This window comes from Phasianus colchicus, chromosome 6 (assembly GCF_987193195.1).
Source record: "Phasianus colchicus chromosome 6, bPhaCol1.hap1.1, whole genome shotgun sequence".
NCBI classification, from domain to species: Eukaryota; Metazoa; Chordata; class Aves; order Galliformes; family Phasianidae; genus Phasianus; species Phasianus colchicus.
Genome location: NC_143441.1, coordinates 6576239 through 6602488, shown reverse-complemented (window position 1 = coordinate 6602488; position 26250 = coordinate 6576239). Strand labels below are relative to the sequence as shown.

Sequence of the window (26250 nt, the reverse complement as noted above, 5' to 3'; positions counted from 1 at the left end):
AAATCTTGGAGGAAGGATAAAACCAACAACAAATCACATAAAGCTCAACATGGTATTAGTCACACTACTGCATGGTTCATCTGTATCACTGAATTTTCTGCTGTCTCTTATCCAGGAACATAGTGGCACCTTCAGGTATTCCCAGCTGCTACACAGACATATTTCAGTATCCTAACTTAATTTGGAGAAAGTTAAGAAGCGGGGCTTCTAGCTCATGGAGACTTATTTCTCCTTACTCCCACAATCCCCTGTCTTCCAATTTGCCTTTCCAAACTTCTGCACAAATTGATAAATAGCCCAAAGAGAGCAACTGTCTGTCAAGGACCAAAAATTCATGAACCTTTGGCTTACTAAATTCAGAGACTCTGTGAGCTCTGGTGTGTTTCTGCAGGAACTGCTTGGGATTCAGAAGAAACACACTGAGCCTGAGGTGTATTAGATCCAGTACTTCAAATAAATCCCTGTCTTTTGATAAAAAAGAATCCTGCCTTCTACTTCACTAGCAACTGTTTTTTCAAGTTCTGTGTCTCAGTCACTAATGATCCTTTTTACTGCCTATAATTTGTCCACACCATAAATTGCAGTGTCTCCTAAATGAGGGGTTTTACCGGGAGCATTTGGTCATTTATATATTGTACCCAGCACAGTAATAAAAGCAACCTTACTGGGGCAATTATGAATTCACCAGGACTTAGCTTTTGCATCTCTGTCCTCTGTCACCAGAATGGCAGCAGTTAATGCAGCGGATGGCACTGATTCAGCAGGTAGCTTCCACATGCACTGTGCTGGAAGACTTAGGTGCTTACAGCACAGATCCTGCAATTCAACAGGAAGAATGAGAGAACACGAGCTAATGAAGAGCAATTGCAATGCTGCTTAAAGCCCAGTTACGTTTACAAGAATGCTGTTTTCAGCTGCCAGAAGCCTGAAAGTCACAGTCCCTCCTGCAATTGTAGGTGAGCATCACAGCAATTCCACATACCCACTTGAGTTCTCCACCCAGAGGGACTTTGCAATAGGCAGGAGCAAAGCAAGACAAGAGCATTGCCTCTGTTCAGGAAACAGTCACAGCTTTAAAAGCCTGAAGCCTTTGCAGCTCTAAAGCAAAAACCCTCTTCTGTGTTTCCAAATAGCTGATGCAGTTACTCCTTCAATAACACATTTTCCCTTAGCAAAAGCAAAAATAACGCAAGTGAATGGAAGACATATTACATATAATGTGAACATTAGTTAGTACCTCATTTAATTATTAATCTTTAACCTTCACAAATGCACTGACAGCACACAATGGTATTTGCTACAGGCAACTGTTCTTTAAAACTCACACAGCAGCATTATTTATAGCACCAGTACACATCTGGTACTATATCTGTACTGTACACAACAACAAAGGAACATGAAGGTAGTTATGAAAGATGTGTTGTATGACAAGCTATAAATTAGACAGCACTGAACTGTCAAACACTAAAGAAAAGGAAGCCAGTTGAAAGCAACATTAGCAAAAACCCTTTAAAAAGTTCTTAATACAAAGCACATACTTGTTTCTTCCTGAAGTCTGTGCAATTTAAACTTTTATTCAGAATTAGATGTGTTCTAACTGATTTGCTGAATCGGGAAGTAAGGGAGAAGATTTCCATCCAAGATTACATGATAGACAATGTTTTCAAGCACATCTCAGTTGATAACAATGAATATCACCAACAGAATAAATCCTATTAGCATTCATTCTAGATTGAATCAGTAGCATTCCTGTAAACATTCATTTTTCAATTCTCACTGAAGTGCTTTGGCTCATGAAAATCTGCTTTAGGAGGCTCCAGTGTCTGTTACAGCTAAACTTCCCCCCTTACCCATTATTCTCATGCAGCATTGGGGCAGAAATTCAAGAAAGTCAGGAATTAAACATCGAATTCATATCTTTGGTCTCTATCTTTGAGGACTTGCTATGATTTTCATACATGTGGGATGCTTTAATTTGTATAGGCCACTCCAAAAGTAATGCCTCTCGTTTATTTCCATGGAAACCACAACAGATACAAAGAACGCAATAGCACCATTTGATAGAACAAATTCTCAGTTACAAAAACATTTTCAGCCCAGTCATCACCAGTAGCTGTGCATTTTGGCCACAGTGAACAAGAGCCTGCATGCTGCACTCATCAAAATCTGCACAAATGGAGGTGACCCACTTTTGCTGCTATCATTGCTGAAAGCACCACCCACCAGCTCACTGAGCTCACATCCACTGCTTGGTCTCCATAAACGATCAGGAAGTGTTGATGATTGTCAGTGGGTGCAGTTTTTCCTGCATGGAGAAATTCATTGACACATCTTCGCTTCAGATGCACTTCCATGTCAGACGCCATTTGGTGAGACTGCCTCTCTGCTGCCATCTGTCACATGGCAAGAAAACATAATGGAATATTAGCAGGAAGGTTCAAACTCTACTGCAATACCACCAACATGCATCTAAGATCTTTCGGGCTGACAAAATTAAATAGGAGGCATTATTTTCAGAGCACCCTTCGGAGATATGTGTGTGCTAATTATCTTAAATAATGGCAATATAAACATTTACTAAAGACATCTCCATATTTCTCTCTCTCCTTACAGAAGGATTGTTCTTTAAGCCATTAAGATTTGGTTTTTTTCTGTATTTAGCATAATTATTTTATTCAAATAATTAATTTTTAGCTGATTTAAAATAGATTTTAAAACCTTTATAGTAAAAATGATCAAAAGCTCAGGGCATATAGTCTATGCAGAGGCACAGAAAGCTGTTTAATCGTGAAAGAAAGTGAACAAAGAAAGACATAGTCTTCATCAACATAAGATGGGCAAGACATAAAGGACATACATTGCAGCAGGGATTTTAACACATACATTAGGAACTAAAAAAATTATAATTACAAGGCAAAAGAAAGCTCTGAGATCGATTGCCTGCGGAGGTAATGGAAGCCCATCCCAGGGGTTCTTATTTGGTTAAAAAAAACATCCACCAAAAAAGGTTTAGGAATAAAATTGTCTTGTCACAGGAATAGGAGACAGGTCTCTTGAAATGTCATTCACATGTGCTTCTTTTGATTGCAGGGTAAAAGCTAAGTATTTGAGAAAAGAGGAATGCAGAAGAAATCACAGTAGTTTCCTTACAACAGAATGAAGAGTCAGACACAGTGCTGTTCTTGTACAGCTGTGGTAGCCCATTACAACTCTTCCATGCACAGACTTCTATTCCAATATGTCTTTGACTGGTCCCACACCACATCCCAAACATGTATACAAACCGGGTGAACTCCTTGAGAGCAGCCCTGCAGAGAAAAACTTGGAGGTCCTGGCAGACAAAAAGCTGGACATGAGTTAGCAGGGTACCCTTGCAGCCCTGGAGACCAACTATACCCTAGGCTGCATCAGAAGAGGGGTGGCCAGCAAGGTGAGGGAGATGATTGCTCCCATCCACTCTGCGCTGTGAAGTTCCATCTGGAGTACTGCATCCAGCTCTGAGGTCCGCAGCACAAGAAAGGCATGAAGCTGTTAAGGGTGGGTTCAAATGAGGGCCACGAAGATGATCAGAGAGCTGGAACACCTCTTGTATGAAGACAGGCTGAAGGAGCTGGAATTGTTCAACCTGGTGTACAGAGAGCTATTGGGAGGCCTCATTGTGGCCTTCCAGTACTTGAAAGGAGCTTACAAGCAAGAGGAGGACCGACTTTTTATACCATCTGATGCAATGGAGAATGGTTTTAAACTAAAAGAGGGGAGATTTAGGTTAGATATTAGAAATTTTTTAACTCAGAGAGTGGTGAGGCACAGGCACAGGCTGTCCAGTGAGATTGTGGATGCTCTAGGCAGCCTGATCTAGTGGTTGACAGCCCTGCCCCTGGCAGGACATTGAAGCTAGATGGACTTCAAGGTCCCTTCCATCCTAAGCCATTCTGTGATTCTGACTCTATCACCTCAGCAGTAAGAAACAACTGCCTACATGCCCTAAAGTCTACAAAATACCCCATGGGGCTGACATAGGTTGAGGCAGTTTTCACACTGATTATACTAGAATGGAATTCTAATAGCACCAGGTAATTCCATCTATTAAGACAAACGCAAACGCACCTGCTCTCTCTCAGTGCAATTTTGTTTTTTGTAAAAGGGGATCATTGGCTTCATTTTCATGTACATACATGCTCAACATGCAGAACTAGCCAGTGTTATTGGTGTTTGACAATGCAAAGTAATGTACTTGACTGTGAGAAGCAATCTTTGGTACAGAGAACATCCTCAATCACTAAATTAGTTGCAGCTTCAGTTTGTTATAATATGGCAGTGTTTTTGGAATGAAAAGCATTTGACTCATACTCTCCTTAAATAAAGAGAATCCGAGCGGCCACAAAGGTCGTCATCAAAGCAATGAGTCATAAAGTGAGTTTCAAACTCTGTTATGTAATGAATGCAAGCATATATTCTCCTTTGCTCAGAAATAAAGCAGAACCTTATGAAAGGAATGAAAAATGCCCAGAAGGTGAAAACAGTTTTCTATCCTTTGATATAAGTCACTGGTCTTTTTCAGTTTGAAGACCCCATAAAAGTTTTCCATTGAAGCTTTATATCCTCTTCAGTGAATTTAAGCCTTTGCTGATAGCTTTCCCTTGCTCAGTACTCCTACTGATCCCTTAGATGTTGAAGAATACAGACATGTGAACTCCCTGAATCCACTGAAATTTACAAGGGAAGAAAAATGATGTTCTTTGCAAGCATGCCTGAAAACATTCATAATTACCCAGCTGTTCTGGTTGCAGTTAAGGAAAGTCCAATCTGCTTTCTGTAAATAACCTAAAATGAACAAATTTCTGCCCTGAAAGTGTTTCAAAATATGTATCTCACAGCAGATATAGGCATCAAATAAGATGTCTGCTGATCCCTTTTCCAATGTTTTCACCCTAAATTAATTTCAGAAGATTTTTAGGCTACTGTTCCAACACCCACTGAAATCAATAACATTGTAATTAATGAGGAACAATTAATGAGGAACAAAAGCCTCGTGCATTGCAGTTCCAGCATGTTTCCAGTTTTCTGTGAACAAGTAACTAATGACAAAACATACTGGACAATTTTGCACATTTGCTCTATGCATGGTACTTACCTAGATATTATTCCAGCTGCAGCAAGACCTAGCCCGATCTTAAAATTATTTCTTTTAGCTTTACTCAATTCTGCATAGAAACACATAAGATTTTGTCTGTCAATACCTGGAATATTGTATGCAACTTTGGAACTAATCCAGTACAGTATTACAGAAGGCCTTCTGCAATGAACAGAAACCCACCTCTTTGAGCATCAGCCGTTATCCTTCCACCACTTGGAGCTTTGTTCAGGCCATTACAGAAGCAACGTGAAACACAGCAAGGACTACATGATAGCTATTTTTACATGCTTTGAACAGCTGCACAAAACAACGCTCTGCAAAGAGAAGACAATGAGATTTGCCTTGCCTTCATCTGAAGCTTTTAACCACTCATTTATTATTTATACCAATATGTAAAAGTGAGCTGTTCTCGGCAGGCCTAACAGCACTGAAATCATCTAGATGAAGTGACACTGTGCTCAGCAGTTGACCTTCCTGCAAGTGGAGCTGCATCTTTAGATACATTTTATATGTGGTTCCATCCTATTTAAGTGTCACAGCCTATATACATACTTGAGATTTTTCACCCAGAAGCAGCACAGAAATATTAGAGATAATTACAGAAGTGCTACATTTTTAGTAGGAATGTTGTTGATAGCAACATGCTAGGATACTGATCCTTCTACATCACATTTCTGTCTTGAACTGAAGATGATGTGATCCTCACTTTAGGGATTCACTTCAAATGTACTTAATTTAGAGCTTTTCCATTCACTTTCTAGGTCAGGTCTAAGTGGAACAAACTTCCAGCTTCACATCCAAGATAAATTCTACTCTTAAATTCTCCATCTTTCCATATGTCTTTTATCCTCCAGCAAATAACTTTAACAACCACTTCCTTTCCTCCAGGTCAAAAAAAAGCTAATTTAATCCATGCCACCAGTTAGATCCTTTATTTTTAAACAAACTCCCCACTTTTCTGACTCTTTTCATGTGTAAGGTTTGGGGATTGTTTTGACATGCTCTTCATTATCAATATTTTCTGGACGACCTAGAAACACAAAATTCTCTTCTAATACCAAACAAAATGTAGAGGCTGTATTGGAATTTATAGAAAATCTCTTGTCAGTTTCAGTACAATGACAATGTCATTTTTGAGGAGAACAGCAGTTGTATTACTAGTGATTTGTATCCATGAACACTCACAGCTTTTATACGTCCATATACTTTTTCATGCCTCCATGCAGATATTATTTTAATTTATAACATTAACAAGCACTGGGCAATAAGTATTAATTTTCCATGTTAAGAACCAAACAAAATTAAACACTGAAATTTTTGCAATCACTATTTAATGCTGGTTAACATATTGCTATAGCAGTGACCATTTTTCATCTCTTTATGAGCATTCCCAAAACTGCATGCCATGGCTTCTATCACCTACTTGGTACTGCTGGTACGTTCACTGCACACTAACAAGATACTGCGTTCTCTGATGGCACAAAGAATCCCTTCTTCATGCACTTAGATGTAAAAGGCATTTTTATTGAATGACCCACTGCCTCACTCTGTCTGGTAAGAGTGATCACCCTTAAAGACCTTTACATGCATCTACTGCTGCACTGGCACTCAATATCCTTTGTGTGTGCATATCCCACACCAAACATCTTGGCATAAACATCAGAAAGTTCTAACTTCTAACCTCATTCTTCCCAGTTTGTCATTATCATCACTGTATACTATGACATACATCTATACACTAGCTAGGGGCCAGAAAGAGTTTTCCACGAGAGTCATACAAGCAGGCAGGTGCAGGTTTTTGACTGGGGAAGACAGCTCAGGTAGCATTTTGATTTTCCCAGAACTTACACTGATTGCAAGAGCTGCAGTGCTCTTCATCAGAGACCTTTCATTTGCCATGAAACACAGCGATCCTGTTCTGTGCAGATTTCTGCCTGTGCAAGCTGCCATTGGAATAAGAAATCACCCATACACAAAGTATCACTTGCCAGCAAAAGATATATATTTGAGTATTTCTATGGCACTTCTTGAATTGTTTTGATTTTGCAACACGTTTTTGCACATTCCTGACAACCATTCTCAGCTGATCTTCGAAGACAGAATACAGCTTCCCACACATACCTTTCTCAAAGAAGATATACTGTTATTTACCTTCCATTTTCCTATTTTGTCCTCCTTTCCTTTCTGAAAAGTCAGAAAGACGGTGAAAGAGCAGAGCAAAAACAGACTGACAGAAAGGCATCTTATTTTTAAAGTAAATTGCATTTCTGCCGCTAATTTAAAACCTACCTCATCATAATTTCAAAACTTAATCTAAATCTTAGCTCTTCAGGTATCATATTTTTAGTCATTTTCTCAACCAGTTCCTTTCAATATGATTCTTCAGTAGCTTAGAAGTGGAAGGAAATTTTAAGTTAAGTGCAATGCCCTCCTGCAACAACGTATACAGGCACGTTGTGTTAAGAACACATTCAAGAAGGTTTTTATTTCCATGTTTTCCATGTTTTGCATCAGGTTTGGAGGCATTTGCTTTTCCATTCTCTTACCACTGTACTCCTGATTCAGTTAGGAAGAAATAAAAGAAAACAAACCACACTGTTTCAAACTAGAGCTTTGCAAATCTTGTCATATATTTACTAAAAATCTTCAAAAACTCAAGCAGCCAATAGTTATTTATTCTTTGTAAAAGCAAAAACCGTTCAATTTCTAAGTTAAACTTGACATGCCCAATTCACCTTGGGGTAAACAAAACCAAACTCAGGAATCTCTAAAATCAGCCCTTCAGAGCCACCAGATTTCTGATCTGATTCGCTCAGTCCTGCTTCTAATGAGAGGCAATGGGAATGACATTCAATCTTCAGCTGAAGTGCCTTGGCCTGGGAACTATGACTCGGTGTAACTGCAGAGTTTCAGACCGTGGTGCCTCAAAATTAATCTTCTTGTGATGTATTTAAGGTAAATGCAGAGCATTCTAGTTGTGCTGTATTGTCATGCAAATTTATCTGAGGTTGATTATGACTGAAACGATCTTTAGTAAGCTGTTTTTCTTTTTGCAACCAAAATCAAAATAACTGTTTCATCATTCCTGTCTACTTTTCTTTTTTATTTTCTCAAAATTCACAAATAAGAGTTAATCAGTCAGTAGGTAATTCGTGACGGCATGAGAGCAAGGGATGTAGACGACTCTGCACTCCTTATTATGTTTCAACAGAGCTGTTCTCTTTCAGCTCACAACACTATCAAATAGATTTTAGAAAATACAGTTTTCAAAAGTTTTCATATGAACACTGTTTGTCTCAGGGTGGAAGTTCTTGGGGCATTTAATTCCTCTGACATGGACACCATCAGCTTCTAGAACTGCCACCACATAAAGCTCTCGAGTTTAATGGCCTCTTTTTTTCAAGGGTACGTGTTTCTAATCTGTCTCTAAGTGCCACACTGAACCATTCTGCAGTGGCACATGTAACACATTTGTCCTTTCAAACAGCACATTCCCCCCAGCAGGAAAGTAACAGAAGTGCACAACTTTCCAACATCTCCCATAGACTGTTTCTAATACTCTGTTCAGATGGAGAAGCATGTGAACGTGATTAAATGGGTGTGTTCTCCAGGACTGAGCTACATTCAGCTCTGCAGCAACTCCCTCATCCCCTCCAGCCCCCCAAAACTTGGTCAGGGATGATCATTACACAAATCCTTCCTTCACCACACCATGGAGAGTAGAGCGAGGGATGCAGGGATTATGATTTACATGAAGATGTCTCTGAGAAGTCTGGAGCTGCTTTGATTATCTTTGTTCTGAGCAGTCCCCTGTAAAACTGCAAATGTCATGTTGGGTCTTTGGTTGCTTGCTGTTCATTTAATTAGGTTTCTTATAGTTAAAAAAGATACAACCTAAGCAAGTTGGCCTGACAGAAAGACATGCAAGTTAATGGGGAAAAGCTTTCGAACAAATTGGTGAAGATCAGCCCTAGATAACACTGTTCTTTACTCTTAGATAACCCTAGATAACACTGTTCTTTATTTGTGATTTTTTTTCTGTACATATGCCCCTTTAACACTATGAGAAACACTTGTCCCCCACCTATGATGATGGAAAGGAGAAATTCCTGGGATGCAGCAAAAGCACTTCACTTCCATTCTGGCATAGTGTGCATAACACAGTGCCTCGGACCCTGCAGGGAGGTATAATAACACCAGATGTGCTAAGCCTTTCACGGCCCTGAAGGAGAAGCAAGGGTCCTTCCTGAGTTATGACGAGTATTTCTGAAAAGAAATATGGTTAAAATAGCCTTTAACTTTGTGAGAAGCAGCTGCACTGAAATTTTACAAGGAATTTAATAGAGGCCTCAGATATAAGCTCTGCCTGGCACATCAGTATGCTTGATTGAAGGGACATAGGCTGGACCAGCCAGGAGGCATGCTGCTCTGTTAATGCATGTTACCGTTGCCAAGTAACATAAATTCAGTGCAATATTCAAATACTGCCATAAGTCATCAGCTCTCCTCCAGCTAGTCATCAATCTTGGAATAAGCTCTTAAGATGCAAACATAACTGTTTCATCATTTCTTTACAAAGGAATATTGCTTTTTCCCACCTTGCTTTCTCCATTTCTTTCTCCTCCCAGCCCACTATGGACTAAAAACTGACAAAAATGTACACTGGTCTGTGACCAGCATTTCATTAATACCCATTACAAAGTCGACAGCTACTGCTCTCAGTTCAGAGTTTTGCTCCTAATAAGCCCAACAAACCCAAAGTCAGGACTTTCAAGAGTTTAATTCTCACTCCTGCCATGGTCTACCAAACCACTCTTGCTTACGTGACCCAGAGGTTGTGCAAGTTTTGTTCACAAGGAAGTCGTGATGCTCCATGATGTACAATGAAGTTGGAAGAAGAAGAAAAGATGCTTTCCAGGACTGCAGAGCTCTTTCCAAACTATCTGTTGCTGTAATATACACTGCGAGTATCATTTCATGAATTAATCAGAGACAGGAAGAAATGCCTGCTTACATAGTTCCAGAAATGGGAGAATTTTTGGAAAATATAGGAGGTCTGAAATGCTACTCAGTGGTCTCGAGACACTAGTGATCCATGCATGGTCATTATACTTTGAATTCCAATGCTTATACAAGATTTCTGCTATCTTTGCATGGCCAAGGAGGAGGACTGAGTGAAAAATTTTTCCCTTCCCAAAATGGCAAACGGTGGCCATGGTTTTTCCATATTTCCCCCATTCCATCTGTCATTCCTAAAATAGCTGTATAAGGCACTCATCTTTACTGGTTGCTTTTAGAAGAAAGATACACTTTCAAGCATAAGATCTAAGTAGGTTGCTCCAAAAGTAATGCCTCCTATTTATTTAAATGGAAACTGCAACTGATCCAAAGAACACAACAACACCACTTGATAGAACAAAATATCAGCTACAAAATTATATTTTTCAACATAGCTGTCACCAATAGCTATATATTTTCACCGGCAATGAACAAGAGCCTGAATGCTGTGTTCATTAAAAATCCGTACCAGTGGAGGTGACGCACTGTTTCACAGCTGCTATGGTGGCATTGTTGCTAGGAAAATATTGCCCATGCAGTCCATCTTTCATTGGTCCAAGCAGATGGAAGTCAGAAGGTGCCGAATCCAGACTACATGGTGGATATGCTAGAACGGTCCAGACAAGATGGACAAAGTGACCTGTGGTCTTCAAACAGATGTGGGGCCTGGCATTGTCATACTGCAAGGGAAAGATTGTCTTCTTCTCTGGACTGACTCTGAAAGTTCAAGTTTTCAGTTTAGTGAGCATCACAATGTAGCAATCAGACTTGGTGGTGTTGGTCTGAGTTCTAGGAAATCCAGAAGGATCACCCCTTCCCTATCCCAAAAGGCAGTGCACATCACTGAGAGCTGTGTCTTGAACTTGTTCTTCAATGAGGAATTCACATTTCACCACTCCATGCCTTGCAGCTTGCAGAAGCCTTACTCAGTTAACGCACTTGGCAGCTCTGTTGTAGTGTTCCTTCTGCCTCAGCAGCTCTTGGCACAGCCCTGCCTTTTCATCATCTGGATTATTGTCCAGCTGCTTCCTCCACTCTCCAACTCCTCCAGCAGCTTTCTGGTAACACGGTCTCTCAAGTTCCCTGTCCCAGGAAACATCCTCCAGATGGAAGATCACTGCCATAAAATATTGATATTGTCAAAATCTAACAGCTGCACTGGGCCTATTGGGACACTGCCACCACGTTCAAACTTCCATCTCTTGAGATCCAGTACAGTGATTGTCTGAAACCAATACAGGACAGAAGTTTTGTGTCATTTGCTTTTTATAAGCTGTGTTAAAATTTCCACATGACCACCCTACTAAGATATTTTAATCAGGGGTGCTTTCATTAACATGTTTACTGGATTGGTTTACATTGTTCTCAAATTGCTAAGGTCTTATCCATGAGGAATGTAACATGCTAGAGAGTATTTCCTTTAGTGTCAGAGGTAACAGTTATTATCCTGCTTCAAATTGGTATTTTTGAACTCCTTCCATGGTACATTATGAAAGATCTCTTCAATGTGGATCAGCATCGTACAACCCGCCCTGCACTGCACGTGTTTCAACTTATTCTTCCCTCGAGACACTAAGAGTTGATAGAAGACTCTGAGAACATATGACTGGAAGAGAATGCAAGAAATATTTTTATAGTGCTGATGAACACCCAAGATGCACTTAGAAGCTATGCAGGATCCTAAGCCCCACCTTTTTCCATGGGTGCAAGGATCCCACCTACCTTTCCTATGCTAGGCTGTGCTGTTCTCTTCATCTGCATGCTCAGCAGCAGTATGGATGTACAGATTTCAGTCCCCAGTGTAGCAGGTGTGGACAATGTGTTTTTTGATTCCAGTTTCTGGTTCCAGCTGCTTGGAAACAACATTGGGTAAGTACTGTTCAACCAGCTCTTCTTTTCTCACTCTCAAGTCAGTAGACTATTTCTCCTTCTGAAGAAACACTTCCTGGTAAAGACAACCACAGGTTACCTCAAAATAACATGCAAGCAAGAATCCTCTCATTTCATTATATAATACACAGCTTGTTAACATGGCTTGCCACAGTGTGCTAACCTGTGCTATGAAATTTAGCAAATCTTTCCAAAAGTAGAGTGAGTATTTGTGCTCTTTGATTCAGCTTAATTCCTTTCTGCTGCAGGCTAATGCAAGATCCCACAGGCATCTCAGGAGACAGGACAGGAAAAGCCATCTTTTAGTGCAATTTGCTCTTAATAAACTGAATCCGTGTTATCAAATGATTACCAATTTTTAAACAATACCTTATTAAATTCTCCTTTTTAGTGTAAATCTTTCCCACAACGTCTCTTGGTGCTCTGGAGTCCTTCAAGCCACAAAAGCTGTGTAACAGAGGCTGTCTACCCACCCACAATTATCTACACTCTAGCCACTATTATTAAACTAATTATCTGCCTTTTCCACTGACAACAGATCCCATACTCTTAGTCTGCTTTAGGCACAGTCTTCCCTCAAGACCATCTACACTGCCCTGTTTCCTATATCCAGTCATTGTGGCAAACAGTGAAAGCCCTTGTCTGGACAACATCTAGCGTGTTCTGTTGATCAAAGAGCATCTAGCTGGATCCAGTTGTAGCTATCCAAGAGAAAAGAATTCAGATTATAGCTCTTGCTTGCAAATATTTAATCAAGTTTTCAATAAATGCACATCCCGTACTTTCCCTTTCATTAGAATATTTAATTACTTTAACATGCAGTCGAGCCTCGGTCATTACTAGCAGCATGTATCCAACTTAAACCTTGTGTCTCATATTGCTATACTTGGACATTTCCAGCTTCCACATCCCTGGCACAAAATATAGCAAGCAACTAGCATTTTCTTGGATTTCTATTTAGCTACAAAATCCTGGTTGTTAATTTCACTCCTTCATTACCTCATCCACACTGCTATAATATTTAGACCTCCTGCTTGCAGGCACAGATAACATTGCTACAAGATGTATATACTTCAAGCAAAATTCCAGGCAAGTGGAAATGAATGAAATATATCTCGATCTAAAGCACATGCAAGAATATAATCATTATTTGGCCTCTATATTGGAAAATGTACTTCTATAATAAAGAATACAACACTGCCTTTATGCTTTATGGTGATGACATTTTTACAACATCATCCTGAGGAATAAACCAAAGTTATTCATTTATAAAAATATCCACTTTTACACAAGTTGCAATTTTACTTTTTTTTTTTATTATTATTAAATATGTTCCAGCAGCTCAGTGTCAGAGCACAGAAATTGAAGGGACATCTTGAAGTGTAATTAATTCCTGTCCACTCCTCTTTCAGGCAGAATATCATACTATTCCTAATGAAATATTATATACTTATGCTTTAGACATGCTTTTTTGCACCCCCACTGCCATCAGAAGGCTGGTCCAAGACCTCACAGCTCTGATAGCTAGGAATCCAATTTCTGGGAAATATTTCCTCTTGGTTTATTAACTTTTTTTTTTCTTCATGTGTCACTCCTGTAATTCCACTTTTAAGTGGATTTGCCCTTCTGACTGAGAAGGGAGTATTTCCAGCCATAAAATTCCATCAAATTAGTACTTCATTTGAGTAACCAAACCATGCTCTTTAGGCTCCCTGTTACTCCCATCATACTTCTATGACAGTCTGAGTTCATCTTTCAAGAGATAAGACTGGAAGTTTGCACAGTTGTCCTGATAAGCCCTAACAATGTCTTGTTCAATGACCCAAGCTACAGCCCTGTCTTTATTGAAAAGAAGCACAGGAAACTAGATTAATTTCCTCTGTTGCTTTTTTCCCCTGGCTAAGTTCACCTCTTTAAGTCATTACAGTTTGGGTAATGATACCACATGATACCACAGCTTTAGGGATGAAATTTCCAAAACCCTACTGAACTGCCAATCGGGAAAGAATTTCACATTCTTAATTCCCAGACCTTGCCTTCAGCTTCCTTCCTTAACTTAGGCTACAGCACACAAGAAACACAACTTCTGCAATCATGTTCAAAATTCTGGCAAGCTCATCTCTTACATGTTCAAGAGGCCATACTTCATACTTGCTCACTTTCAGCTGGAAAAAAATACCAAAATAAGAAGAAAAAGCACAACAAAAAACAGATGAACACCAGTAAAAAATGCTAGTAAGTGTTTGAACTTGTGCACCTGCTCTACGGGTAAGCCCAATTAAATCTGATCCATTTACTTCTGGATCAGTGTCACATACCCTCTCAGTAACCTCACTGCAGAAACAGCATTATTGAAACCATAAGCCATATTTTTTTCCTCAAGCAAATTGCATTCAATGCAAATGATCTTCCCTGGATATCTTGAGATATTCCTTCTATTTTCACATGCCTATAATGATACTCCAAAAAAAAAAAAAGAAAAGAAAAGAAAAGAAAAGCAAGTTTGCTTTCAAGCAACTTTTCGGTGTGGGCTGCTAGAGTGCATTAAAACAGCCTTTTCACAAACCCTAGCATATGCAGTGGGGTTTTATCACCACTTAAATCATAGAATCACAGAATGGTTTAGGTTGGAAGGGACCTTTCAGACCACATAGTTCCAAACCCCCTGCTATAGGCAAGGACGCCTTTGCTCAGAGCCCCACTAACCTGGCCTTGAATGCTTTTGGGGAGGAGGCATCCACAACCTCACTGGAAAACTTGTTCCAGTGCCTCGCCACCCTCACTGTAAAGAATTTCTTCCTAATATCTAGTCTAGATCTACCCTCTTCCAGTTTAAAGCCATTTCCCCTCATCCTGTCACTACATGCCCTAACAAGAAAATAAACTATTTGAACCAGGGCTGCACATTTAGATTAGGAAAAAGTCACCTTTGCCAGAGCTGTGATAAGAACTAAACATGAGATCTCTGTATTGCTTTCAGGTTTATGGAGAAGCCCACTAATCTACTTACTACAAGTCCAGGATGAACTGGATGGATTACAGGCACCTCTACGTTAGCATTTTAGTTCAAAACAAGAGTGTCCTTTTGAAGTCAACCTCCCAGTCATACCCCCTTACCTGCTTTTGGTTCATATGGCTCAGCAGTCTCAGAGAACACAAAGTGAATGCCTTTCAGATAGAACTTATCTGGAAGAAGCTTCCCACAAGTGCCCTTATGACACTTCAGTCACTGACAAACATGAACTCCACAGGACCAGACAAAACTAATACAAAGAAAATCGTCCTGAAATATGCATACCATGAATGTAAGGTCTTGAGGATCAACTGTTTTGCTGTACAAATCCACTCCCACTGGCCCACTGCACTGACAGCTGAGATCAACTAAAACATCTTGCTTCTCAGGCACCTCCTCCTCTTGCTTCATTTCATCACTGTGAAATTTCAGGAGTTTCAGAGTTGGAATTCAGCTATGTCTCAAATAATTTGGATATTTCTTCAAACATCTGTGCTTCTTAAGGCAGAAAAAATGGTCTAAAAATACTGTACACATTTACTCACTTGCCAGAAGTGAGGTGTTTCTGTTGGAGGTAACATAATGCAGGCTTTTCTGCAGTTTGAGCAATTCTTCTTCCATGCCTGGCTGCAAACCAGTGCGAAAAGGAATAAACAAAAAGTCAAAAGAAGAAATAATCAGCTAACATCCCCCACTCAACTAAAATGTGACTCTTGGTCTGAATCATAATACGCAAAGAAACTACAGAGCCATATGCATGTTCTGGCCCTAAATGAGAAATAAACTATTCTCAGTGTAGCCTGTTCCTGTGCTTTACCACCCTTTGAGTAAAAAGTTTCTTCCCAATATTTAACCTAAATCTCCCCTCTTTTAGTTTAAAACCATTCCCCCTAGTCCCATCACTACCAGACTGTGTAAAAAGTCAGCTGCCCTCCTGTTTCAAATCTCCCCTTAAATACTGGAAGGCCTTTAAGTTCCAGCTCAGCAACTAACCAGCCACTTCCTTCAGGACCCTGGGATGCATGTCATCCTTCCCCACAGACTTGTAGACTTGTACACATTCAGGCTCATTAAGTGTTCTCAAAATTGCACTTTTCTTATGGGGGGGGGAAGAATTTTGCTCCCCAAGCCCCTGTCTAGAGATTCAAGGATACAAGAAACATTGGAATCCTGACTGCCAGTGAAGACTGAGGCAAAGAATTTTTTGAGTACCCTTGCCTTTTCCATGTCTTGTTTTGTTTATCAGTGGGGGTAGAGTCTATTATTACACTATTATTTCATCCTGTCCTGTCTCACACACACAAGCTATGGCTACATGCATCTATTCCTGCCAAGAGCAGTCTCCAAGGAGAGATTATCATGTGCTATCATCCTACAATGCATTAATTAGATCCGGGGAAGTTATAAATAGTACCCAACTTCTCTATCAATTTTCAGCTTGGTATACTTCCTGTATCTTACCCACATACACCCATAAATACCAAACTATTCACTGCTATGGGAGAGCTGCTAATATTAGAGATGCTGCTAGGCCTCCAAGGGCAAGAGTAGCCCTTTCTGCCCCTGGCGACCTCACCTGGGGACATTTCTGTCCCTGCCCACAGTTCAGATGGCTTCAGGTCTTTGGCACAGCGCTCAGGCTCTTCCATGAATACTGCTGCCATAAATGCATTTGCTAGGACATCTTTGCAAGATGATTTACACAGCAGGGCCACGTATTCCTCTAAGGAGCATATGACAAACTTTCTTAAAATAGCTATGTTTAAAACAAATGCACGGGTTTATTTGCAAAACACTGAAAATGCAAACACAAACAGAAGTCATATTTAAGGCTCTAGGTCCAACAAAATATAATAAATATTGGAAGGACTGAAAAAAAGAAAAGCAACTCTTTCACATCTCAAAAGCTACTGTACAACGACAAGGGAGAGAGGAAAGCTTTCCACAGATGAAATTTGGATGCCAGTTCAAGGAACCTGGAAGAAAATGAATACTTCTGTTTCCTCTTCTCAGCCTGAGCTACCTGGAAGCACTCTGTAGTAGAGTAAGTATTTTCTTTGAAGTAAGCGATATGATTTTGTGATTTATGTTGTTGCAGAATGAGCTGTTGCAGAAGTTTCCAGTTCTGTCCCCCTGTATAGCCCCTTCCACGACTGGTTAAAACCCAGTCAAGCTAATCACTAGAAAGACAGATAAACAAATTATAAAGAATTAACTTTTTCAGGTGTGCTTACATAAGAAGTAAACTTAGTTTAGAAGGATTGGGTTAGTTAAGAAATTGCTTATTCTGTGAAGTAATTTGTTTGGGACTTGATAAATGACAAGAACTCCATGGAAACTTCTGTAAATGCTAAGTCCTATGTAATCAGAAGGGTAATGCTATGTTAGTGATCACAAAGCATGAGGTAGTTGTCATTCACTGAGATGGTGATCCAACTCTGAGTTGTCTTGAATAAAAAAGCAAACCTAGTGTGATCAAGTCTGCTATAGTTTCTCCCTTTTATGGTCTAATTCTCCAAGAAGTTCTATGGGATTGGGTTTTCCTAAAAAATGTCACCCTAAACACAACAGTGCTGTAGTTACAGCACTTGTTCCAGCACTTGTTGACCCTACCTGTGTTTCAACAAGAATGGCAACTCCATAAAGGTTGTCCATCTGCATATAATATGAATAAAAGGAAGTATTCCTGTCAGAATGCTGCACATGAGTTTTTCCACAAAGAGAAGCTTTCTACAAAGTCTGCAGGATGATACTCTCCTAGAAAACAGATACCCTTGGCATTAAATAATCATGCTGGGTAAGTGGTGAAATGATGAATGCATTAAAAGGCTTGTGAGGAATCAAAGACCAGTTAACTTGGATTTGATTTCCTCTCAAAAATTTAAACTTGTCCAATGATCTCCATTGTTCTGGTGTCATAATTAGTTGTTCTAATTAGAAAATATGTCACAAGTAGATCCTTATGAGAAGTCTCAACAACCACATATCAAAGCAACTGTGGCTGGGTGAAAGAGTGGATTTTTCTTACTCAAGGTCCGTTTTTGACATGATCTTTCCTCCCACCTGACTCCTGCTTCCTGCTTTTTTTCAGGGAATTCCTAGCAGAGGAAATATCTATCAGCACATTCTGCAGGCAAGAAAATAAGCTGTCCTTCAAACTGTCTCTGACATGATAATAGTAGCTGAAAAAGTCTTTAAACAGAATAAAAGAGAAACTTCTCATGGACTTGTTTCCAAATTAATAATGCCTGCACCAAAAAACATACAGGAAAGAAAGTTAGTTTAAACCAGAACTGCATATTGGGAAAAGTGTGCTGGTGAAGCTATTCCCAACCAGATAAGAATCAAACAAAAGGTAAATAACTTCGCAGCAACAGGAGGAAAATCTGTCTGGCCTCCATGAAATCTGAGAGAGTGAAGAGATGACTCCACAACATGCACAATATCTCCTTTTCACTTTGTCCTCCCCTCAGCAGTGAGTGCTGATGTTCTGCATGCCTGGTAGCTGACTGGGTGAGATCCTTCCAAAGCGCCATGCCAACAGCACTGCCCTTGCTGTGCAGTTATGTTTGACAGTGTGACTGAGAAGCGCTTTGGCAGACCTGAGCACGCCAACCAGAAGGAAAAGCAACAACCTGAAGGTAGTCCATGGGAAGGCACGTAACTTCTCTAGTAAATCCACATCCAACAAGGCTGCAAAGTCAAGTCAGAGTTTAAGTCTCTCACCTTTTTCTCCAGTATGCACAGTCCCACTGATGTGCACGAAATCAAGCAGCAAAACACCAGCCAAAGAAGAATACTGTCTGCATGGCATTTGGTCCATTCACATTCATGTTCAGAAACACTTCAGGATTTACAGAAGGTGAAGTCATTCACCCAAGACAGGATATCACTGACAGCAATCCTAAGCTTCATATAATTCATCTGTGGAATGAAGTAGTTTCTCAGGGATTACTGATTAAACTCCCTCAGTGTTAGAGTTATTTTTTTAAGCTTCACTTTGAGGAGACCACTTTAAAAATTTACTGTAAGCCCCATTATGAACATGGGAAGAAAATGAGATTTCATCCTCCTATACAGCATCCTTAACACTGTAAAGCCTGCTAAGATTCAACATGCCAAACACAACATAGTCTGATAACAGAACTGTATACATCTAAAAGTTATCTGTGAAGTTACCCTGGGCAATAATAACAACCAGGATACTTTTCAGGCAGCTATAAGATTATCCAGCATGTAATTCATTCTTGCGTGAAGAGAATACATTTGCAGGAGTTACATGAAAAGAGATACATGGAGGTATTTAGCTTCCTTGCTCATATTCTCTGTAACCACTCATTCTCTTCTCATAATCAAGTCCATGAATTTAATAAAAGGAAACAAAGAAGGATTGGGTTAGCAGTCAGCTAACAATGTCCTGTATTTGGGACTCATTTTCTTTGGAAGTGATGGGCTTCATTCAGTAATGAAGCTAGATTGAGCAAAATATAATTCGCTATTGCTTCAGGCTTGTACATACTGTTGTATTAACACCAGAAACAATACTGCCATTACTACTACAGTAAGTCCAACTGCTGTTCATGAATCAAGATCTCAGATCCGCACGTATATTCGGCCTCAGAAATCACAAAATGACAGAGTCATTGAGGTTAGAAGGTGCCTCTGGACATCCCCAAGGAACACAACCCAGAGCTGCTTGCCCATGATTGTGCCCAAGCAGCCTTTGAACATCTTCAAGGAGGAGATTCCAGAGCCTCTGGGCAGCCTGTGTCAGTGTTCACAGCACAGAGGTGATTCCTTGTGTTGAAACAAAACCAGGGTTTCTATCTATGCCCTTTGCTTCTTGTCCTGACACCACCAGAAACAGTACAGCTCACTTTCTTCATGCCTTCCTGCTAGGTATTTACACTGGTAAGATGCCCCACTAATTTTCTCCAGACTGAACAGTCCCAGCTCTCTCAGCTTCTCCTGTTCCTGGATCGTCCTGGTGGCCCTCCATCAGACTTTTTCCAGTATGTGCACATCTCTTTTGTACTAAGTAGCCTAGAACTGGAACCAACACTTCAGGTGCAATCTTGGCAGTCCTTGCAACTCTCACAGAATGGCCAGGGTTGGAAGGGACCTCAAGGATCATGAATCTCCAACATCCCTGCCACATGCAGGGCCACCAACCTCCCCGTTTAATACTAGACCAGGCTGCCCAGGGCCCCATCCAATCTGGCCTTGAAAACCTCCAGGGATGGGGCATCCACAGCCTCTCTGGGCAGCTGTTCCAGCACCTCACCACTCTCATAGTAAAGCATTACTCTATGTCCATTGCAGCACAGGATACCAGATCCAACAGGAAAAGCAAGCTGATAAACACACAGTGCTAAAGGCACAGGCCACAGCTTCCATTAGTCTAATTCATACACTGCTAGTGATGATCTAATAGATAATCTCTCTCTCAAATACCCTTTCAGAATGTAGCCCTTCCTTCTTAAGTCAGAATACCTCAAGTACGTGAATCTAAAGCAATAGCTTGAACAGTCATCTTTGTCAACCTCTGATTGTGTCTCTTCCCACCAGGTCTAGTACTGAATATCACAGATGAGCCTCGTTCTATACTTTTTCAAGCAAAAGGAATTACAACCAAAATTTACTCTGAATAAGATGAGTTATCATAAAAAAGTTTATTCATTCCTACTCCAGGCTCTAGTAGCTATATCTAAATAAAGGCTGATAACCAGTTTGCATGGGAATCTTTATGCTAAAAGAGAGCATTTATAGGTTAATAAGCAAGATTTAAAAGCAGAAATCTTTGGGCACCAAGAAAATAAAAGTCAATATGTGGAAATACCGGGTCTAAATCTGTCATATTAACTCATCTTTAAATGCTAATCTACCTATCTCCACATAGACTTTCCTAATACAATAGTCCTTTTTTATATGCAGATTGGTGTGAGTCAGGAGGTAACCAAGGGATACCACTCAAATGAATCTGTCTGAAGGAGGTAAATGCACTGCTGATTCCTAATCTTGACTACCAGTGAGGTGCCTCTGTGAGACCACATTCATACACAGGAGGAACAGACTGCTCTTCCCTGGGTAGATTTTTCTGTTTTTCTAGATGTAAGATAAACACTCTGTATAAGAGCAAATGTGACCAGTGGGTGCAAAGGTACTGTAAGGACAAAGGAGAGCTTCATGTCCATAATAGCAAACCATGTATACTAACATGCAACTACTTTCCAGCAGAACACAGGAGCAGACCTGCAGGATGAAACACTTTGTGCTGAGGACCCAGTTTCCAGACCGTGCGGTGTTTGTTTTTTTATTTTCAGACTAAATATACTCCAGCCTCCCAGCCTGGATGGCCATTAGTGGCTGACGTGCTGCACTAGAGCACATCTTCCAACCTCATTTTCCTCTTAAAACAGCGTGGTTCATGAACTCTGAGACCACTCCACAGTACAAAAGAAATCACAATAGATGCGGGTAACCAGGATGTTCACTTCAGAACTGCACTCTAACCCAAACAAAAACATTAATGTATGTGCATCTTCAGTGATTAATTGATGCTACCAAAAATGCAGTTTTAGTCCCTGATGCACACTGCTGCTGGGGGAGTGATAATAGAGGGGACAGACAGAGGAAAAGAGGAATCCACTCAGAAGTGTGGCCAAATTCAAAGTCTTTTTGCCAGGAACTGAAGAAGTAATCAGCTAGGTCATAATGGTACCATATATCTTTTCTTGTACTGAGCTGTCCAATATTTTTGTTCTTGTCATTTATTACATTGCCTATTGGCTGTGCTTTATGTAGAAAATCACACCTGATTTCAAGCAGTTGAAGGTTGTCAGGCACATCTGTGAGGGAATGAGATTACTTTCAGTCATCTCACTGGAGGAAAGACATACATAACTCTCCACCAGAAAGAAGAAATTTTAAATGAAAAATGAAATAGGAATAAGAGCAAAAAGATACAAAATGGTAGTAAGTAAACGGAACATGGAGAATTATAACCATCAAGATGTTTGGACGGTGCAACTACTTTCCAGCAGAACACAAGAGACAGATTTTCAGATGGTGCTTAATCATTTTCTAGAGGAAATTGCTAGAAATATCTGCCTACAATGGTGGACTACAGCCAAAAGTCCCTCCCTGTTCCATAAGGACCGCATCAAATCTCAACACTGAGGATGGCAATAAGCATCATTCACCCCAGTGGCACTGAAGTTAGCCTCCTGCTCTCATAGCAGAAGGATGAATGCTAGGGATAGTCAGAGCAGCAGCATTAGACAGGAGTCAGCCTCCACCTTTCAAAAGCCACTGCCAGACCCTGTCTTTAGCATATAGATAGATGATCATGGGCTCAACTCTAATTTTAAACACCACAGATCTTTTACCTACACAGCATTGTTCTCCAACTTGCCAAGCAGAAGAGATTACTGTCTTTGGGAAGGATGCATTTCTGTAAACATGTAAATGCCTGTCCTTACAAACTGTGCACTCTAACATACCTACTGCTGGGTTTTGGACTAGTAATGTGAGTGCATACCAGAGCAGTGACCTCCAGTACTACCTGCATTCACAGTGCCTTCAAGCAATATTGCCTGAAGATATTTCATTTCCAATATATTATTTGGCTTTCAAATGTTGAGATACTCCGTTTTTAACTATATGGAAAACTACAAATTATTGCATAGAGTGGGTTTGTGTGAGCACATACAGAGAGATATAAACAATCTTTCATCAATGATTTGTTCTAAAGTGCCTTGGAAATGAAAGGAGATCTACTTCGTTGCATCAAAAATATGCACTGGACTGTTGTTATGGAAATGTTTTACCCTTGTAAATGCCAGTTATATGAAAACCAAAAGGAAGCTGAAAGAGTAGAAAATGATTTTCTGCATTATAATACATCAAAGGGTTACACTGACAGTCCCTGTGAGATAACAGAGAGCAAACCAGGAGCAGCTAATTGCTAAGGTGAGCCCACAGTAAGTGTCAGAAAGGAACCAAAACACAAAAGTTATCAGTGAAACCATCAGGAGCATCTACTCTTGCTACCTTCCATTTCAAAACTGCTGCCTTTTATCACCACCTTGCTTTAATTCACCTATTGCATACGTATGTTTAGAGCACATACAGACTTTCATGTTCTGGCCAAGCCAAAAAAATTTGAAATAAATTAATATTACTCATTTTCCTTCATACAAAAATTCTTAATAATAATGAGAGATGTCTGTTAGTGTTTTAAGGTGCACATTCAGTGCAGAAGAATGCTGTTTTGAGATGAAGTATTGCAATGTTTTGATTTAAAAAGATTCACATTTCTTTTGATTCAATTTTTTTTTTTTTAATCTGTGCAGCTAATACTAATCATTGGCTTCTTCAGAAATTCTTTCAGGCAGACTGAAAATAGACTTCTTAAAAAAATGAATAAAGGTATTTGTACCAAAATAAAATCCTCAAACTCGACATGGACATGTCCATGTCCAGTGCTTCTCACTAACATTATTATTATTATTATTATTATTTTTTTTTTTTTACAGATTTTACCATTCCTTTGAGAGCACATCTTGCATCCTTGGCAACCTGTAGCAAATAATTACCTATGGTGATATTTCAGTCTCTTTCCTTCTCTCTGTTCTGGGGAAAAAAAAAGATTTTTGAGGTTGAAAACCTGGCAGATGGCTTCAGTCACATCAGAACAATGTAATTCATTGGATAAATAATTATCATCATAACTATGATTTCGCTCATTAACTTCATCAACACCCTGTGTCCATTTGTGTTATTATTTAGCTGAATTGTGATAACTTTGCTTGTTATCTGCAAACAGATCAGTTAGACAGCAGATATGCAATATATATGCAATATATTCAGATATGCTCACACTTATCTACTTACAGTACAGTTTGCTTTTAAGTACCTTTTCTCCCCACTTCCACAACTGCTTATCATCTATCACTTGTAAAACCACTTATGCTTTTGAGAAGCAATAGAGTTTACTGGCATCGTTAACAGCACAGCTTTCTGTCTAGCATTTACATTTGTATTTACAGCCCAACATTTGTTCCACTCCCTGTGGTAGCAGAAATACCATATGCAAGACAGCTCATGGGGGAGAGAAGAGGATGAGTGCACCTGTGTGTATGCACGAGCATTAAAAGATATGGGTCAGCACAGGCAAGCTTCTCACAGTCCTCTGCCCAGGGTACATGCAGAACTTTCTGCCCACTCTGGTTCTTGACCTGCCTATTCCCATTGACTACACATTGATATTTGTCATGATATACACACAGCTTACGAGGCTGGGCACATACATTACTTGCATATGGCTGGCCTTGCTAAGACAACTCTTATTCTAGCCTCCTGTAGTGGGAGGTCTCCAAATACCTTCCAGGGGAGATGCTGTGCCAACAAGGAGGAGTAGGGTACCTGTGGTCTCTGCCAAGTGCTAGGGTAAAACCTTGGTTCTCCTGGTGCCCACTTCCATGCCCCAAGTGCTGGGTCATGTCACTCACTGTTAGCTTCAGACCGCTGGGAGAATCTTCAAACCTGAGGCTCACAGCTCCTCTGACAGTGGCATTTAACCAGAGGTACTCTTCATTCTGTTCTCAAAACAAATCCAGGCATTTTCCTGCAAATGATACAACATGCATTTCCCTTCCTCATCCCTCACACATCTACAGTCACATAACTCCAATCAATCTCTGTAACATGTAATTATCCTTCTGATCAACCAGAAAGTAATTTTTTTTTCTCCAGATTGACTACTCAAAATGAATGCTATATGACCACCTGAAGGTCAACACCACTCATACTATCCACAGATCATTTTAATGTCAAAGCAGTCTTGTAATGTTTAAATAATGAAGTCTCATTTTCAGCAGTGACATCATATCAGATTTGTCCTTCCGTGCTTAAAACCTCACATATGTTCCTATCAGTCTTCTTTGAAATAAGGTACATGTCTTGTTAAAAATAATTGGAGTTGAGCATACTGCTACACTGAAAATATCTTCTAAGTACTTGCCTGTATCTTTAAGTACCTAAACACTTATAAAATATGGGTTATAGTGAACATAATTTGTCCACATTTTCTGTCAATCACTGTTTTTATTCTGAATTAAAGTGACAATGAAACGCTATCTTTGTTGACCCCTCCAGTCATTTTGGTGATCAAACACCAAAAAATAGTAGGTTCTGAATTAGGGCTGTGAAGGTTGGATGGAGCATCACCAAAAACTTTCCTAATGACAGCCTGTCCTGGCTCAATGCCATCAGGGCATGCAGCAAACATAAAAGAAGGCAGAGAGGCCCCTGCTTTGTTACCCTACCTGCTGCAGCCCTGCAATGTGCTGGGGTATCACATGAACCTTCACCCACAGCATTCTAGCCTGCTGGTGTCAGAAGGAGGGCAGATGGCCTGGTTTCCACTGGTAGTCACATCAATTGTGCCCATGTATCTTATTAATGGCACTGATGCATACCTTCAAGGTTTTTGGATCGCATTACAGAAGGACCATTTGAGAAAGATGGTTTACTTCTAATTTGCTTATGCTCAATTACACCAGCATACAACCTTGACAAAGTATGACTGAGATCTTTTTCAGAAGGCAGAATTGCATTTATTTCTAATGAACAATAAACATCTTGATGCAAGAAGGTTTCAGTGAAGTTTGTAACAGCTGTGTTGGCAGCACACCTTGCTCTGAGACTATACTAAAATCTAAAGGTCCATCCTTCCAGGCTGATCCAGAGTAATGTAAATAGGGCACAGTACTTACATTAGCTTATTTTAAAAGATCTTAAATACAAATAATCTAAGATAATTAGATTGCATTATGCTAATATGCTAATCTTATAGTTTAGAATAGAAAAAGGTTAACCTATCTTTAAGAAGGAAGCAAAAGTTCACTTCACAGATGCTGTACAGAAGCAGTACAGCACGCTCTGTCAGAGGCAATAGCATCTCCAGCTATGCCATAATAATCTATAGGCACTGGCTTTTTTTTTTTTTTGAGAGTTAGTCTTGGAAAAACATCAGATTGCCTTTTTGAGTTCTTGGCAAAATCCTGTCGCACTCCTCCCTGTTCCCAACATCAAGAAAGATACTACATTTTTTTTTCATAAGCAAAGTATTCAACACCAAACAATTCCA

At 39.9% G+C, this 26250-nt stretch overlaps 1 long non-coding RNA gene across 2 annotated transcripts in view; it reads right to left on the bottom strand.

The window, feature by feature from the left end:
* Positions 1-8486: 8486 nt before the first annotated feature.
* The window catches only part of LOC149917395 (uncharacterized), a 28660-nt gene continuing 10896 nt past the window's right edge, over positions 8487-26250 (bottom strand). Inside the window, exons 2-3 of one of the 2 annotated variants that reach the window (XR_016467428.1) lie at positions 11918-12140; positions 8487-11801 (exon numbers count right to left, since the gene is read on the bottom strand). This is a non-coding gene — a long non-coding RNA (uncharacterized LOC149917395). The remainder of the gene's footprint in view (positions 11802-11917; positions 12141-26250) is intronic. The other variant, XR_016467427.1, reaches the window with a different exon arrangement.